Here is a 14,600-nt window from a genome sequence, read left to right as displayed (position 1 = left end):
CTGATACCAATCTGTAACGACCCTCCTCCCACATCTACCCAAGTAACTGACCAACCAGGGTAAACATGTGACGAGAGGCTAGTATGATATGATTCAACCTCCTTGGTGACCTTAAGGAAATGGAATCGATGGAAACACATCAACCTTACATTTTAAATCAACAACAACACCCCTAGGAGACATCCCAACCACTCAGGCATCTTACCTTTGGGTCCCAATGACCTTTTAGACCTATTTATCTCTAGACGTTCTTATGCTATGGGCATGTCAGCATCTAGGGACCTTTGGAAGCTCTCACAGGCCTGCAAGCTAGCATCCATGGACTTTTCCCAACATACCTGTACCAACATCCAGGGAATTCAAGGAGCTTTTCTAGCCAAGAATTCTGGCCACTGCCCAGAACTTGCATAAGTTTCAGAATCCATTAACGACATCATGACAAGACTAATAAACCAAAAATAAACCTCGGGACTAGGCCTGACGATCCCCAACGGGACTGAAATTCTGTCAAACACTTGTCATCGATGCAACCTATATGTCTAGGATACAAGACATAACATGAATGACTGAAAACTCTTATGAAACATGACAAGAAGGATCACCACCTTGAACTATTATAACATCAATTTGGTCTTTCATCCATCATTTTAACACTTATAACTAAATACATGAAATAACAATGACATGAACCAGTCAATTAACCATGCTTATAACCAACATAAAACCATGTAAATAACAAAGATATAACAACCATTAAATCCACATATAAACAAGTAAAAAAGTAGGCAAACTTAGATTTCATTAATCATAAGAAAATCCGACCAAGTTCGGGACTTCCATGTACCACTTGGCCATAGACATAGCTAAACCAAATCTTTCTTTAAACCAGGCACCTTCATGCCATATTTCAAGCATGAATGTGGGATCTCATGGATAAACCAATCCAAAAAAAACCAAGGGAATTTAGAGGTTAAACCGCCTCCACCCTCACCAAACCACGATCACACCGAAACTACTGCTCCGATCACAACCGAATCTAACTTGGAATTCCATTTGGAATCCATCACTATACTTTAGTATTTTTTTGTCTCCTTGTCTTTCAGGCTTTACCACAATCCAATCTTGGATCACTAGGCCCTAAACTGAGACCAGTCTCTCAGGATTTACCATAATCCAAACCCAGATCACTGGGCCCTAAACTGAGACTTCTCCCTCAGGCTTTACCTTGTATCCCACCAAAATTAGTCAAGGGATTCCTAGGCCTTTGGGGATGAACCTTGAGACTACCTCTGCCCCAGATTCCGAAATCCATTCAACAAACCTAAGCTCAAAACCGAGATAAACATCCCAACATACCATGGCATCTGGAAAAAGGGAAGGCTAGGCTGAAAACCACTATCATAACCCGACAAAACCATGCCACTGACAACAAGAGAACCATATACCAACATGCAAAGCCATGCATGTCAAAACCAGATAGGAAATCACACATGCAATATGTTACCTACAAGTATTCATGTTGATGTTGCCTTATCCTGCTCTTCTTTCCTTGATCCTTGCTTTCCTTCTTTGCTCCAAATCCTAAGCAAAAAATTGAGCTAAGAGCTTCCCAACTGACCCTTAAAATCCTTTTTATCAGTGAGGCCTCTATTTTCTTCATTTTCCATTATTTTCCTTCAATCTCACATGCAACCTATGACCTTTCACCTTAATTTTCTCCTAATTTCCTTTATTTTCATAAATAAATGTGCCAAAAATGCCTTTTTGCCTTTGCCTTTGCCAATTTCCTTAGCCATAATAAATCGAAATGAACACCCACACCAGGATGTCTTGCCCAACATTCAACTTGGAATACATGTCCCTTAACCGTGGTCTTATTTTTCCTTTATTATCTTTTATTGCATGAATTTTTCACCAAGGTTGTTACATATAGGCAGTTGAACAAGGTAATCATTAAGAACATGTATCTATTGCTGAGGACTGATGATTTGTTTGACTAGTTGAGGGGAACAACAATGTTCTTGAATATTGATATGAGCTCAGGATACCGTCAGGTATGCATCAAAGAAGAGGATATTTACAAGACTACTTTCTAGACTAGGTATGAGCATTATAAATGTGTTGCAGTTCCATTTTTTTTTACTAATGCTCCTACTACTTTTATGTGCTTGATGAATAGTGTGTTGTGTCTTTATTTGGACAAGTTTTTTATTGTGTTCATTGATGATATATTGATATATTCTAGGAATGAGGAAGAGCATGTCTAACACTTAGCAACAATGTTGAGATTGCTAAGATAGTATCAATTGTATGCCAAGCTTGGCAAATGCAGGTTCTTTCAGAAAAAGGTACATTACTTGGGGCATGTTGCTTCCAAGGAAGGAATAGGAGTGGATCCGAAAAAGATAAGCGCTATCATGGAATGGGAAGCTCCTAGGAATGTGGATGAGGTAAGGTCATTTATGGGGTTATCATGTTACTATAGGAGGTTCAATAGGAAATTCTCACAGATTGCATATCCTATCACATCATTGCAGCGAAAAGGGAAGAAATTTGAATGGACAGAGGAATGTGCAACAAGTTTTGAGCAGTTGAAGAAATTGTTGGAAAATGCTCTAGTTCTCAATATTGCAGATGCGGATAAAGAGTTTGTAGTATGTATTGATTCTTGCAAGAGAGGTCTTTGCGGAGTCTTGATACAGGAAGGACAAGTAGTGTGTTATGAATCAAGGAAACTAAATGAGCATGAACATAATTACGTTACACATGACCTTGAGTTGGCAGCGATCATCCATGCATTGAAGATGTGGAGGCACTATCTTCTTAGTAGGAGGTTTGTAATGATGAGTGATCACGGTGCATTGAGATACCTACTTGACAAACCAAATATGAATGCTAGGTAAGCTAGATGGTTGACCACGATCAATGAGTTTGATTTGAGATCAGGTACATTAAAGGGAAAGAGAACAGGGTTGAAAATTCTCTTAGCATAAGAGTACATGTAAATCACATAGCAACTATGAGCTCATATGGGTTAGACTTACATGATCAGATCTTATAGGAAGGACAACTAAATGACAGGTATAGAGAACATGGATTGTCAATAGGTAAAAGAAGAGTGTAAGCATCCAGGTGGATTACTACATCCAATTTTGATTCCAAAGTGGAAATGGGAGGTCATTTCATGAACTTCATTACAGGTTTGTTGAGGACAACTAGACAACATAACTTTATCATGGTTGTGGTGGACAGGTTGAAAAAGGTAACACACTTCATTTCAGCGAAGTCTACTTATTCAGCTAATTATGTAGCATAGGTATTCATAAAATATGTAGTGAGGTTGCATGGTGTTCCGAAGAAGATTGTGTCAGATAGAGATGCTAAGTTCACTCCCAAATTCTAGAAAGAGTTGATTGCAGGTTTGGGTATAGAGTTGGCCTTCAATACAACTTATCATCTACAGACAGATCGATAGATAGAGAGGGTCAAAAGGATAATGGAGGACATGTTGAGGATATATGTGATGCATCAATAGCAAAAGTGGGAATATTATCTTCCATTGGTTGAGTTTGCTTTCAACAAAGGGTATCATGAGTCACTGAGGATGAGTCCATTTGAGACACTGTATGGGCGAAGTTGTAATACTCCTATTAGTTGGATTGATCTAGTGAACAGGGTGTTGATAGGACCAGACATGTTGGAAGAGATGGAACATGAAATGCAAGTTATCAAGAAGAATATAAAGGTAACTCAGGACAGGAAGAAAAGTTATGCATATCAACATAGGTTGTTTAAGGAGTTTCATGTTAGGGAACATTTGTACTTGTGAATCAAGCCCAAGAAGAGATCCTTGAGGATTGGGTCATGTGAGAAGTTAGAATCTCGGTCTTGCGGGAATTTTCAGATCCTTGAGAGGATTATACTAGTGGCCTACACACTTGCACTACCTCCGACAGTGAAAGTCCATGATGTTTTCCATGTTTCATTGCTTAAAAGACATGTAAAGGATGTTGATCATGTTATTAATTGGTTTGTATTGCAGGTGGAGCCAAAAGGAGAATTCTAGTCGGAAACTTAGTGTATTTTGCATAGAAATATGCTCATGCTTCGGAACTGACCAATCGAGCAGGTTAAAGTGCAGTGGAAGCACTTTGGGCCTGATGAAGCTACATGGGAGACGGTTGATCAAATGTCGACTACATATCCTTCCTTGTTTTTCGATTAAGGCAAAGCAATTTTGGTATATGTATATATGTATATGGATGTAAATACTTCCATGAGCTATTTCATAAAGCTCCAATAAGTAGGACGAGTGTCATGTTGCTATGTGTGTCATGTTGGTTTGCTTTCCAGTAGGTCGATATTGTAAATACTGCGTCAAGCTAAGTTGTAAAGCTCCATGGGATGTATGTTTTTCTTTTCAGTGGCTTTGATAGTTGTAGGTGTTATTGAACATTGAGGATGGTGTTCCCTTAAGGGGGAGGGGTCTATACAACCTCGAGTGAAAAGTCCATGTAATAAAGCCAATAGATGAAAAATAAGACCATGGTCATGGGACACTTATTCCAAATTGAATGTTGGAGAAAATATCCTAGTGTGGGTGTTCATTTGGTTTATTATAGCTAAGGAAATTGGAAAAGGCAATGACAAAGGCTTTGGAAAGGCAAGAGGCATGAATTGGAATTTTATTTATGAAAATAATGGAAAATAGGAAAAAAGGAAAGTGAAAGGTCATAGGTTGCATGTCACGAGGAAAATGAAGGAAAAATAATGGAAATTGAAGAAAATAGAGGCCTCACTAATAAAAGGGCTTCTAAGGATCAGTTCACAACCTTTTGGTAGTTCGATATTGGAGCTCTCTCTCTACTCTCTCATACTCTTGCACACTTAGAGTATGCTTGGAGCACTCTAGCATCAGAGGAAGGAAGGCAAAGGAACCAGAAGAAAGCAAAGGGAAGCAAAGATCAAGTAAGGAAGAGAGGGATCAAGCGGTTACAATAGGATTACTTGCAGGGATCAAGTTGCATGTATGATTTCCTTGCTAGTTTGGGCATGCATGTGTGTTTTGGGTTCCCTTGTTTTCATTGGCATATGTTTTTCTAGGTGTGACGTTGGTTTTCATCCTTTCCTTGCCATTTCTAGATAGCTATGGTGTGATGGGATTTCTCTTACATGGTTGAGTTGGATTGCAGGATGGTTTTGAAACTGAGTGGGGTGGTCTCAAGAGAAATCACAAGGCCTAGGAATCCACCCTCCTTGGGACTAGGAATCCTCAACTAGTAAATGGAGGGATATACGGTAAATCCTAGAGGGTGGAGACAGACAAATTCCTCATGGTTTAGGTGGAGATATCTGGAGGCATCCATGCTTGTATAGGCCTAGTGATCCTTGGACCGATATATAGTGGGATTGCGGTAAATCCTGGTAGTGTATGATTCTTGTTTGAGCCTAAGACTCCCTTGGTGGGATTGTGGTAAAGCCTGGTTGTATAGACAAGGGTTTCGGGCCTAGGAATCCTTGACTGGTATTAGCGAGATATATGGTAAACCCTGAGGAATCCCTAGTCAGTTTTGTTGTGAGTCCCACATTCATGCTTGGAATATGGCACAGGGGTGACTGACTAAAAGAAATATTTGGTTGAACCCTATCTATGGTCAGGTGGTATGCAAAAGTCCCTGACTTGGTTGTTCTTTTTATATGTTCATAAGAGATATTTTCCTTTTGTGTTCCATGTGTAAATGTAATTGTTAATATGTGGTTTTAATGGTTGTTCTATCATTTTTATTCTGTTGGTTATATGTTGGTCATAGACATGGTTTATGACAGACTTTGGTTATGGATCTCATCATGTTTTTACTAGTAAATGAACTTTTAATGAATGTATGTCTTAATAGATGATAATGCAATTATTGTGAGAGGGCATCATACCTTCTTGATGAATCTCAGATAAGTATGAGGCCCCTATGTTCAGATGTGTATTTATGGGATATACATTGCATGTTCATGATGTGTTTGACGAAATTCTTGTCATGGTTAGGATGAGTCAGGTCAGGTCCTTGTTCAAGTTTTGCATTAGAGGACTTGTCTTCTTGTTATTTATCATTTCTGAGAGTTTCATGAAGTTATGGGCAGAGGCCAGAGTCATAGCCCTAAAAAAGTGGCTCATAATTCGGGGTCACTAGCATAGAACTTCCTGGAAAATGCCACAGCCGCATGGATTCCCTACTATGGGAGAAACTAGAGAGTCTCAGTAGCATAGAAGGCTTATCATTGGAGTGACTAGGGGACTAGTTCAGTTAAGAAGCAAGTTCTCTCAGGGGTTGGACACTTGGAGGGGTTGGTTGGTTCCTGAAGGTTCCATAGCTCTTGAGGGAGATCTTTAAAGTGTTGGTCTGTTGATTCCACTTCCTTAAGGTGGTCTAGGAGGTCGAATCATATCATAGTAACTCTTCATCACATTTTTACCCTGGTAGGTTGGCAACCTGGGTAAATGTGGGAGGAGGGTGTTACAATACTAGAGTAATTCTCACAATAACACATCTTTTAAGGTGAAAATTCTATAACAATAGAGCATAACCCAAGAAACAACATAACCAGAGCTCCAATCAACCACATAGCACATTAGCAAACACATCCAACCCCATATGTGTCAATTTCTATTTAACCATTGCTTTCATATGTGCCAATTTTTATTTAACCTTCCAAAATTCAATACATATAATAGCCTAACTAAATGCTAGAGCATTTGCTATATACCCTTGTGATGTAAATACAAGCCTATAATAATGGAGCCAAACTCAAGAAACAAAAGGATTAGAACTCCAAGAACAATAAAGAACAAAATCCAAATTCCACCCTTGAACCCAAGACTACACCTATTTCTAATTAAATCTCTAAAGAAAATAAAATCCAAATTTCAATTTTGAAACAAGACTACCCCTATTTCTAATTAAATCTAAAAACGAACTTAAAATAGCAAAACCAATCTCAAACAACAACAAAACTAGAACTCCAATCAACTACATGACACATTCCAAATTCCAATCTTGAAACAAGACTACCTCTATTTCTAATTAAATCCAAAAACAAACTTAAAATAGCAAAACCAATCTCAAACAACAACAAAACTAGAACTCCAATCAACTACATGACACATTCCAAATTCCAATTTTGAAACAAGACTACCTCTATTTCTAATTAAATCCAAAAACAAACTTAAAATAGCAAAACCAATCTCAAACAACAACCAAACTAGAACTCCAATCAACTACATGACACATTCCAAATTCCAATTTTGAAACAAGACTACCTCTATTTCTAATTAAATCCAAAAACAAACTTAAAATAGCAAAACCAATCTCAAACAACAACAAAACTAGAACTCCAATCAACTACATGACACATTCCAAATTCCAATTTTGAAACAAGACTACCCCTATTTCTAATTAAATCCAAAAACAAACTTAAAATAGCAAATTCAATGTCAAACAACAACAAAACTAGAACTCCAATCAACTACATGACACATCAACCAATACATTCAACTCATATGAAAAATGGTCAATGTAAAATTAACTCAATTTTCTTTTTCTTTTCTCGAGGATGCTTTACACATTTCATAATTTCCTCTCATTAACATAATTAAAGTTCATCATTTAAGAGTAAAATTAAATTAAAAAGAAATAATAAACCTAAAATAATATGCATCTAGATTGACAATGGGTTCCCGAAATTCTAGTTACATTTTTAGTTTCACTCAATAAATTAGCCACTTCATTAATTATCTTTCTCACCAGGGTTTAGTTTCACTCAATAAATTAGCCACTTCATTAATTATCTTTCTCACCAGGGTTTTCCTTTTACAAGAGGGATTAAAATACTCTCCCAATAAGGGATTGTTGGGATTGTTTCTTTTCTCTACATCATAATACTGGCTAACTCTTCAAATAAAGGGCTTGTTCTCGCAATAAACGGGTTACAAAGTTTTCTGAATAAGTGGTTTAGCTCTTTTAAGTAAAAAGGACTAACCATTAAAAAGCAAACTTAATTGCTTATTTTTCTTTAAATAATTTATAAATTTATATTTTTTTAACAAAATTATATATATATTTTTTCCAAAAATATTTTTTATATATAAATTTTAATAATTTTTATGGTTGGAAATTACTTTAACATATAAAAAAGGAATAATTCTCTACTGGAATTTTTATAGCTTTTTGGGCAACTCCTCGGCCAACTAAGCTTATAAAAATAGTGTAGATTTTGCAAATATTTTAGAAATTTAGATAATAAAGTAAACATTGGATCTGAATGTTGTTTATTTAATTTAGAAATATTTTTGAAAAATACAATTACAATGAAGATCACTTTCAACTTATCAGTGACAATAACTTAAAAGTTACTACCATTGATAAATGGGGCCAATACTTATGATATCAAACTTAGGTAAACTATCAAAATAAAACAAGTGTAAATAAAAGGCAAATTAGATTTGATAAATGAGGCCAATACTTATGATATGAAACTTAAGTAAACTATCAAAATAAAACAAGTGTAAATAAAAGACAAATTAGATTTGAAATGAAGTAATGCAAAAAGGATCCCATGTGTATTAAAAGTTAAAGCCAAAGAATAAATGCATGTGACGATTGTGCTATCAATCATCACAACATCAACATATTAACTCTGTACACATTGCATAGCAATAATAAGAAATTTGAAAGTAATTTAATTATAGATTTTGGAATATTTTAGAAATCTAATATACAAAAACAATAAATATATATAATGAAAAACAAATAACGCAAATAACTTGGAATTTCACTCATGCCCATCAAATTTCAAAGATATTCCAAATTCTATAAACCAATTAAAAATAACTTAATATAAAAATATTCCAAATTCTATAATTAAATTAAAATGGAGTTGTTATAGTGCGACTTTTTGGAGTTTCGGGTGCAGGAATCCGGTGCAAAAAATTGAGGTAAAATCTTGATTTGTGTTATTTAAACTAGTTTTTAGACTATATATATGGATTTAGCACCATGAAAAACCTCTAGGGCATTTTTTTTGCAAAATTTACCCATCAATCTTGTGATTTCAATGAAGTCCGACCAGATTTTTAAAAAATTAAACCAAAAAAATCCAGTAAAAATCCACCTAAAAAATCTCCAAAAAAATCGCATACAACTCCATTAAAAATAACTCTATATATTTTTAACTCAAGCTGAAATCCAAAAGTTAGACCTTGTCCATTGAGAATAGAATTTAATGCATGGCACAAAACCACCCATTAAACACAATCCCTTACACCCCAACTGGTCTGGTCTGGAAACAAACTGTGTGAACACATAATCCATTAAAATCCTAACTGTTCTGAAATCCATTTTTTTTATTCAAACCACGCCTCCATTGACACGAACAACCTGAGAATTAACCCATGCTCCTTCGTCGGTCGCCAAGAACGCAACCATCGGAGCCACGTCATCCGCCTCCCCCAATCTCTCAAACGTACTCCATTTGGCCGCAGCCTCCACCTCGGCCTCACTCCTCCCGGCAAAGAACATATCAGTGGCAACAGCTCCCGGGGACACGCAATTTGCAGTAATTTGAGTGCCCCTCAACTCCTGTGCCAGGATCCTCGTCATCATCTCCACCGCCGCCTTGCTGGCCGAGTAGGCGGCGTACCCTGGTGTGGGCAATTCCACAAGGGAGCTGGTTATGTTGATAATGCGACCGCCGCCGCCGCGGACGACCCTTTTGGCGGCTTCTCTGCTGCACACAAACGTTCCCCTGCAATTCAATTGGAATGTGTGGTCCCAGTCTTCATCGGAGGTCTGTGCGATGGTGGGAAAACTGTGGTTCAGAATTCCTGCGTTGTTCACCACGATGTGGAGGGGCCCGAACGTTTGCTCCGCCACGTTGAACAAGTGGAGAACCTGTGAGGGCTCTGTGACATCGGCTTTGCACACAATCGCCCTAACTCCATCACCACCAGATTTGGAGGAGTTATTGATTATGGAAGCAACTTCCTCTGCCTTGCTTTGATTTGTGGAGTAATGGACAACCACTTTGGCGCCTTTCGCCGCCAAATGGAGGGCAATCCCCTTGCCAATACCCCTGGATGCGCCTGTTACAACCGCCACCCGACCTTCTAATGGCGTCGTCATTCTCGCCGACTCCTCCAACCAATTCTGCTCGACACTTTTCGCCATTAGAGGTGTCTATATAAATGCCGTGCGGCCCGAGCTTCCAGGTCGAATATCACGCACAAAAGATATATGATTGGTGGAAGTTTTGTGTAAATATAGTAAAAATTAAAAACCAAAATAACAATTGTATATATATTTTTGTATTCAGCATTTTTAGTGTAACATATTTTTGTATTTCACATTTTTAATGGAATAGAAGGTTGATGTAGTATTATAGTTTTCTATTTTAGGGAGATTTTTTAGTTTTTTATGAACATAGTTCAAAAAATTTCTCCAACAATCCCGACTCTAGACTTATCCTTTAAATTGGGTCTATATCTTCATTTGTTGGGCTTAGAGAGTTATTTTCTCATCTTATCCCTTGATTGTGTTTAAATCTTGATTTATTGAATGTAAAGAGTTACGCATAGTTTAATGAGGCGGAGGAGTTGCTCGGAAAGTTATGGAAATTCCGGTCATATTTAGAGAAAACCGGGAAAGATTTTTGTAAATCCAAGTTATAGTTGTTAAACTTCAAAATTTTAGGTGTCTTAAACGTTTTTGATGGTGCTGAATCCATTTCCACCATCAAAAACACGATTCAAACACTACGTCTAGAAGATTTTTTGATATTTTTTTGCCCGGATTCCAGCTACTTTTGGCCATACGGGAAATTCCTCTGCCTCCTTAGACGACTCCATTTTTATATACACATTTAAATGCAACATAATTTTAATGTAAGGAATTTTATTGGAATTATCATAAACCAAAATTTGAGTAATTTCAAAATTCTGGCATTCATAGTGAGCACAAGCGGGTTTACCAATGTGATTATTGAAGAATGTAAACTTACATTATGCTAAATTCGTAATATTGAGATGAGATAGTTGTTACTTGTTAATGGCTAGTTAGCTGCTCTCTTCATTCTATTTATCTCATTGCATGGATCTGGTTCCGCATCTTGTCAAAATGAACCACACTATCTATTTATCTCATTGCATGCATCTTGTCTTGAAGATGAACCACACTGGTTAATTCGAGATGCATCAACGAGAATATCTAGGATTAATTTTTACAGAATTTTTTTTGTTAAAATGAGATAATTGTGTTTTTATTTTTATTTTTTATTTTAGATAAAATGATTAAATTTGATTATCTGAGATTAAGATAAATTTTTAATAGGCAGATATCCGTTTTGGTAAAATATAAGATTGAATTTGATTAAATTTACAGTCTTTTGGGTGTCTTCGTGATCAAATTTCAAAACCTTGTTGTAGGGGTTTTGTTTTAATCTAAAGTGATTCCGAAAAATCCTTTAAGGTTTTTGTTTCGTTGGAAATTTAATTATCAAGTCAAAAAGAGTGTTAATGAATGGGCGATTGTCTTGTATTTGACATATTGAAAAAAAAAAGGTTAATTTAAGGAGTAACTTAACGAGCAATGGATTTTTTATCTCTTAATAATTTTATTACAAATACAAATTTTGTGGGAAGATAAAACTTTATTTTATTCATCGAAATTTTAATATTAAAAGTTTAGGTTAAGTCATTTTTGGTTAAGTTTTTATTATTAATTAAATTAAGAATTAAATGTTTACGGTATAATATTTTTATTAGGATCAGTTCTATATTATTTTTAATTTTTAATTATCTTTTATTTGAGGAAAAATATAAATGTTAAATATTTATATTTATATATACATTTTTATATTGGTTAAGTTGACATCTACTCCATATTATGTTGGATTGAATAAAAAGTTAAAAGTAATAAAAATAATAAAATTTAGTTTTTATATTGTAATTTTGTTTTGCGGAGTCTTTCCAACTCAAATTAAAAATTATGTTCCAGGAAAAATTGTATAAATAATTACGTTGTAAAAAGTTTCGCTCTAAAAAGAACTCCCTTGACCTGCCACTCTGTACGGTTGAACACCATTTGATCCATTGTTAGATGATTAAATGATTTTCAGCCATTGGATCCGTCCCCTGTTAACCACCTTCAACTGCTTGAACTATGAGTCAATTTCTTTATTTTGACTCACTGCTTGCATTCCTCCCACCCCACTGAAACACTGAATGTGGGAGCTTCCTGCTATGAGTGGAAGAGATTTTGGGGCTTTTATTTCCACTGCATGCTTGCATTCCTTCCACCGCACTGAAACTCTGAGTTTGGGAGCTTCCTGCTCTCAGTGGAAGAGATTTTAAGGTTTTATGGTTTTCAATTCGAATTATGTGATTTTTGTTTCCATCAATGGAGGCGGGAGCTCTATCCAGAATTGGGTTGGCAGTTCTGGTAGTGATGGCCTAGAACCTACCCCTCAACATCGCAAACAAAGGTTCCCGATCTCTATTTACAATCGCACAGCAAGTCACGAAACCCTACAGCGACGGGCAACATAGGTCGCTGGGAAGGGTTTGGAGCAACACACTCAATTTATTGTCCAAGATGGAGAAATACATGGAAACCATGTTTGTTATAGGAGCAGAACACTCAATTTATTGTCCCAGATGGCGAAATACATGGAAATGGTGGTTGTGGTTATAAAGATTGTTACCAGGTTTCAATCTCACTGCCCTCAGACATCGCGAATGTATTATCATCCAATGTCCAACAATAGCACTTGTAAGCCTAAAAATGAGGGTGAGGGGGCTTCCTCTGGAGAAGGATTAATGGCTACCTCTCATGCAGGATGCCAATAGTCGATACAAGAGGCGAAACACTAGATGCCAAGATTCTTTGCCACTCATTGCCAGTTGTATAAATATTGCCAATAGTCAGTGGTGGTGATAGCCAATCTCATTGGCAGGAAGGAGGTCTGGCAACTTCCTGCATCTTGACTCGATGTTGCATTTGAGATCTTTGTATCGTTGTTTAGGCTACAATTTCTTCATCTCCTTCTGTAAGGAATACAATGAGATGTGAATGGTCCCCTTACCCTAGTCCTTAATTTATTATTCATTCATTATTTTTAACATTTGATCATGTCATAAAACCCATGATATTTCGTAGCATGTGTTCTCTCTTTAGATGTATTCTTCTTAAAACCCATGACATTCTGTAACATGTGTTCTCTATTTAGATGTATTCTTCTTGTCCATTTCTTTGAATTGAATATATTAAATATTGGACATTTTTGAGTTGTTGCAACATTTAAGTAGCGGATTTCGATACCTTGAATAATTGTCGTAGCCACAACAAAAAGGGAAACATCAGATCCTAGGGATCGTGGGGAAGGCGACGTAGGAAAGACGACGTCAGAGATAATGCAACTAGAAGCTCTTTAACTTCATTGCAGACAAAACTTCTCAAGGGCTTGACTGGATCAGAAGTGACGATATATAGTGTTGACGAAGGTAAAGAGAAACTCATAAAGCCTCTGATGTCTTATAACACATTGATAGTCTTAGATGATGTAGATGATGCAGACCTGGTGAATAAATTTTTGCCTGTCCAAACTCATCCAGGGATCTTAATATTGATTACATCTAGAGATAGGGATGTTCTCAGAAGGCTAAGAGTTGAAGAATCATCTATTTGTGAGTTAAATAGTCTGAGCCCACAATACTCATTAGAGCTCTTCTGCTTCTATGCCTTCAACAAACCCTATCCAGCGAAGGGATTTGAATCTCTAGTACTTAATTTCTTAGAAGACTGCAAGGGATTGCCCTTTTCTTTAAAAGTATTTGGCGCACATCTCTATGGAACTACAAACATATAAAATTCAGATCTTTGAATATGTTTTGCTCCCATTCACTCCAACAATTCAGAAACGCAGAAACTTAGATTTGTGAGTTTTTAGGATGGAGGGTGTCTATTTCATAGGCCAAAATTAGGGTTCTAAAATTTAGGGCCTTACACTTTGTCTAGAAAACTTTTGCTGAAATAATGAATGTTATGTTACAGAAGAATTGGCCAGACCTATTTACTGTTGCAGAACAAGTGTGCCTTGCACCTGGATGTCAAATATTGTAGAAATTCAAGGGTTATGGTAAGAGTTTCAAGTCAAACATTACATGAGATCAACTATGTGGATCATTTCCAAACCTTCTATAGTAATCATCTGTAAAGAATGGATGGCTTAGAGCTTCTCGGGCACTCAATCATTCTAAAGGCTTGAATTTAAGAAGGTTTTCAAGCAATTCTGACAGCACACCTACCGAATGGTCTACATTTTGCATAAAGTTTTTCAATTAAAGCATTACAATGACAACACTGTGAGTTCATTCCAGATACATAAACAACCAGATTTCCAACTTCTGTTATGATCCATTTGTACATAAATGTTAAAAACATATAACCCACCAGAGGTTTTGTACAAACTTTCAACAAACATGGTGAGGGCCTATTCATTGGTACAGTATCCTAATAAACACTACAGGCCTCTGTTCAGGATAGAATTGAGAGAATTTA

At 36.4% G+C, this 14,600-nt stretch overlaps 1 pseudogene; it reads right to left on the bottom strand.

Annotated features, from left to right (window-relative positions):
• Positions 1–9,232: 9,232 nt before the first annotated feature.
• LOC149183477 (short-chain type dehydrogenase/reductase pseudogene) lies at positions 9,233–10,237 on the bottom strand (annotated as a pseudogene).
• Between the last annotated feature and the right edge of the window lie 4,363 nt (positions 10,238–14,600).

Source organism: Pinus tabuliformis, chromosome 3_2, assembly GCF_031772625.1.
Source record: "Pinus tabuliformis cultivar Carrire ecotype Pingquan chromosome 3_2, CPIR1, whole genome shotgun sequence".
NCBI classification, from domain to species: Eukaryota; Viridiplantae; Streptophyta; class Pinopsida; order Pinales; family Pinaceae; genus Pinus; species Pinus tabuliformis.
Note: the sequence above shows the minus strand (reverse complement) of the source record. Positions and strands in the feature narration are given on the sequence as shown.